Here is a 5,597-nt window from a genome sequence, read left to right as displayed (position 1 = left end):
AACGTTGTGAAAATAAAAGATAATTCGTAAATTAAACCTTTCGAGATTAATCGATTCTGTCTATCAATCTTCTTGAATTCCATAATAAGATTTATTTTTAAAAATTGATTTGCGTATACACATGTAACTCGGGTTATCGAGTTCGTCCGGTATAGTCGGCAGACAACAATTAGCAACATAAAGATACGTAGAATGCATTTTCCGGAGAATCGATAGATCGATGGATTATCGGATCATTGCAAGCGGTATTAGCCGTATCCTTTTAACGATCGATAAAGAAGACAACAAAATATTAATTTATATATAGATAGATAGGATAGTTAATGCAATTAGCGCCTAAGCAAGTTATGGTTGTGCGAGAAAAGTGAGATCCAACAAATATTCGTGAGATGAGAAATAATCGAACCGTGACAATAAACGACCATGAAATCTTTATTATCCGTGTGTAATATTATTCTTTGTCTCTATCATTTTATTATAAGTCTTGTAATCTTAAAAACAAACTTTATTGTTTTATAAGACAAAAAAAATGATCCTAGATGATCTCGAAAAATAGTAATTAATTTTAAAAATAAATCCTAAGAACGTTTAATCCAGTTAGGAACTTTTATTTTACGCTGTACAATTAATGTAATTTTTATTATATTATTAATTTAAAAAAAAGAGGGAGAGAATTAGTACTCAAGGTCAAGTACGGTTTCTTTCAATATCGAAAGTTTCAATTATAAATCAATTATATTGGGTTCCAATCGAGGCCGGATGTCACTTCATAAACGTTTTCATTCAATCTAAAATGATTGTAACTTTCAATTACATTATTTCCAAATTGTTGGTTTATTATTTTACAATGATGATAATTGAAAACTTTTAGATAGATATATTTATATACTTAATATTATTATTATCTATCTATTAGTAAAAAGGAAAAGCTCGTTGAAAGTAGAATTTATGAAGCTGATTGTGTGTTGGATGTTTTCAGTGAGAAAACACGTTTCTCTTTGTGATTTCGAAAGAAGATTGATCTTCTTCGAGTTGTTCGATGGATCGCGTGACCGTTCAACTCCCTCTCCTCCTCCACAATTATTTCTTTTATAAGCTATTGCGCGACTTATGGCTCCTACACTCTTACCATGGTTAAAGTTTAAATTTTTATTATTATTATTCTTATTTATTTCATCAAAGTTTAACGATCTAACGGTGAATCTTATTATAATACAATATATAAAAATTATTTTACTGGAAAATTATTCTATATAAAATAACTATAGAAAATTAATTATATATAGCGTGTTTTAAAATATGCGTCAAAGTTTTTATTAAATTAAATTTAAAGAATATAAAGAATATTTAGATGGATTAATTAAATTTTGATCGATTGATTGTTCAATTTTGTCAGATAAAATGAATCACGCGTTCGAGCGAGACATTTAAATTTCAACGATATAAATCAAGTATTGGATCACGATAAGAGATTGTGACGTAATATACATATCTATATGAACGATCATTCACGCGTGAAGATCGATAGTATTGATTCGATCGATATTGAAAGATTGATTAAATAATTTTCTTTCCACGAGAATCAATTGAAATGTCTCGTTCGAATTTCGAAAACGATAATTCGATTAATAAATATTATTTTAATGTTCTAATAAAGACAGTAGAAATTATTGAAATCATTTTTTTTAAACAATTAATAAAAAGTATAACAAATATGGTAAGATAGAAAAAATTGTATCGAAAGATCGAACAGCTGGTAGATACTCGAGATCCTTTTTGTATAAACGCACCACCAAAGTGCTTCATATTTTATTTGTGTCTCCGAGACTCCCTTGTAGAATAAAATCCCTTGAGAGGAAGGTCTTGTTCGACCTTTATTGCTATTCCTTTTAACGTATTTTTCTTATTATCCGTTGCATAAAACAAACCGATAAATCTTAACCACCATTTTAGATATTTACTGCCAAAAGAAATTCCATAAACAAGATAAACAAATATTTGAATTTATTTACACGATAAATTGTATACATTTTTATTAAAATTAAATTATATAAAATCAATTAACATTTTCGATAAATATTTTCTAAATTTTGTATTGAGTATTATTATTAAAATGAAAACTTTTTTAGAATAGGGGTGATTTAGAAATTGGTGAAACGAAAGAGTGTAAGACACGATGAAACGGAAATATGTCATTAAAAAGAGACAAATATATATACATCTATAGGATTTAACCTGAGGTAATTTTACCTCATGGATGGAAGACAGTATAGATTTGTTTCTTATTACCTCGGCCTACTGTTTATGCGGTGCTTCGTAGCCTCCTCATTCTTGTCTACTAGGCGTTGTGAGTATAATATGATCGGAGCACCATCTTCCTCGAAATTCACCTTCAGACTGGCAAGTTGTTATCTATTAAAATATTTTTATTAAATGCTCTTTACATGACTTTCCGAATGTTGCGCATGTGTGCAACGGTAACAGCATTCCTAATAAATTCAGATTAGAACGTTAAAATTTTTATATTTTTTGCATTCTAATATTATTATTTTATTGCTCATGTGCAGTGATGACTTCGAGGGTAAAAATTTCCTGTAATGTAAGTAAAGTGTATTAGTGTATTAAAATAATTGTTAATTAATCGAAAGAAATGTTTCTTGATGTTGAAAAGGATAGAATATATGTCCGTGGACCGTCTTCCTTGAAATTCACCTTTAAACTGAGTCATTATCCTCTATGAAAATCCTTTTGTTGAAAGTTGTTTATATGACTTTCCGAACATCGCGCATGTCCGTCACGAGCCGATCCGACCGAACCGAACTCGAGTAACTTCGGTAAACTTCGGGTTTAAATAATTGAACCCGAAGGTATCCGAAAATACCCAAAGATACCAGAAGATACTCGAAAAAGAAAAAAAATACTGTGAAAGTATTTTTGAAATAGAAATCTGCATACTCATACATGTACGAACAAAAAATACGATAAAATAAATTCAAATTTTGTTGTCTAAAAATATTGGAAAACATTGTTAACAATATTGAGCCGATTTAAAATTTAAAAATATTTTTTGACAATAAAAATATTTTCCATCTATTAAAAGTGTATGTATATACTATCTGATGTACATTACATATGTACTTATTTATGCATATAAATATAAGCAAGAGCAAACGTTATTCCGATCGTTTCCTGAAGATTCACCTTGGCTTCCGAGTCGTGATCGTACAAGTTGGTTGTTATTGGAGGAAATTACCTGCTTGAACTTCTCTAAATCAAAGCCGATCTACTCGAATAGTCTCAGACCTGTATATATCATGCCGTGACCATCGCATACATAAAGGTAGGTGGACCACCATAGCTAATGCATGCTCAGCTTACTATGCCTACGCCTACTATCTACTTAGAATACATTTCCACGCTTGCAATTTAAAAATCTATTCTGAATTTAATGCTTCTGAATATCAAAACAACTCTAATCACTTATTTTCCTTCGATCGATATCGATAAAGTACATTGTGTGTATCGATAATGAACCTAATCGTTTACTGAATTTTATCCATTTTTTTGTTATAAAAATTATTTCAACAAATGGTTCGATATACAGGAGGCCCTCGACTTTCGCGCATTCTATTGTACTTTCGCATAATTCGCTATTTCGCACATTTTTAAAGATTCAACTGTTTAATCCTTTGCGATTGGATGTCCCCTCTCAGAGGATGACATTGATTCATGACATTGTTCGGATAAAAAGAACCAAACAATTTCAGTCTTGCATTAGGGCGTGCGTCAACGTGTTGTGTTTTTTGCTAATTTAGATAAATACTTTAAAACACAGTTTTTGGTGCATATTTTTTTACATCCCTCAACTTTCGAACATTCAACATTCGCACACTCTTTCAGGAATCAATTATGTGCGAAAGTCGAGGGCCTACTGTATTTATATTTATATTAAATTTTTGTTAAACAAAAAATATTTATATCGTTATTTAAAATTTGTTAAATACAATTTGGAGTATTAATAAGCATAAGATAATTACAATTTATTTATGAAAAATATAATTCAATTAAATATTATTTGTTATATATAATTTTTATAAATTTATTATATGACATTTACTATACAATAGAAAATTACTTTCTTCTTTTCTAAATTTATCAATAATTTATATAAATTTAATTAAAATGTAATTAGATACGAAAAAAGATTAACTGATAAAAAATATTTTAATAATTTTAATCTATTTATTATTAAAAAAAGCCTTAGATTTCATCTTAGAATTTTTTAAATTTAATCATGCATTTAATTGGAATATTAATAATAATATTAAAGTAATGTGTGTGTGTGTGTGTGTGTGAAAAATATTGATCGTAGAAATAATTATTTCATTATTCCCATAGTTTGATATTTATTCTTTGAAAAAGAATAATTATAATAATAATAATAAGAAGACATTAGGAATGCGAACTAATTAACGGTAAGAAAGGCGGAAGCGAATAAAGAATGACGGAAGATGACAAAGCATGGTGCTTAGTTGACGAGGCTAATCGGTTCGACTATTCCACTCGAATTCGCGCGGATAGTCCAAGACCTTCAAAAGTTCACATAACTCTGACACAATGGATTTTCAACTGCTATGTAACTGTAACATTACGTACTCTTACCTTACTTGCAACGTCACCAACACTTTATCGTGGGTTTCTATCGATTCTCGTCGAATACAACATTATGTTTCTTCCTTAAGACTCACTCACTCAGATCCCACTCTTTCTAATTCTTTTTTTCTATTCTTTTAACTCTTTGACACAGATTTTATAAGAAAAAAAATTAATTAACACAATTAATCTTTAAGAAAATGTTAGAATACATTATATATATATATATATGTATATACACACGCAAGAAGTATTTGTAAATCAAATACTCCAAAAAAAAGGTATTTTACATTAAATAAAAAGTAAGTCACTATTATATAATAAAAGAAATTGCTTACAAATCAAACGAAGAAATATAGAAAAAAAATATTGTAAATTTAATTATAAATAAATATAATACGATGGAAAAATTATGAGATGGTAAAAACGATTAACTATTAGAAAAAAAGAACAAGTATAAGAAACAGTGTAAATTGAATCGAGTAATGAATTTGACCGAGTAAAGTGAGATCAAAAAATGTTCCGAGGGTGCGTTTTATCGAAGGAAGAATCGTTTTGCGTCTTGAACGACCCGGCTACTTAATTTAATGTACCGTTCGCACCTGGAAGACGTCCATTGTTGTTATTCTCTTATCGCTTAAGGGGTGTTAACGCTGCAGATTTAGAAGACGTTCTGTAGTTTACGTTTACGAGACACCATGAAGGTTTCTTTTCCAGTTACACCGACACTGTTATAAGATTACAAAAGATTTCTCGACAAAACACCTTTAATATTAATATTAATATTAATATTAATATTAATATTATTATTATTATTATTATTATTATTATTATTATTATTATTATTATTATTATTATTTTTAAATATCTCTACATAAATTTACTTACTTCATAAAAGTCTTAGAAAAATATTCTTTAATATTTTGTTTTGTTAAAACATAATT

This window comes from Polistes dominula, unplaced genomic scaffold (assembly GCF_049000335.1).
Source record: "Polistes dominula isolate Pdom_NZ unplaced genomic scaffold, Pdom_raw_medaka contig_15, whole genome shotgun sequence".
Taxonomy (NCBI): Eukaryota; Metazoa; Arthropoda; class Insecta; order Hymenoptera; family Vespidae; genus Polistes; species Polistes dominula.
This window is presented reverse-complemented; position numbering follows the sequence as displayed.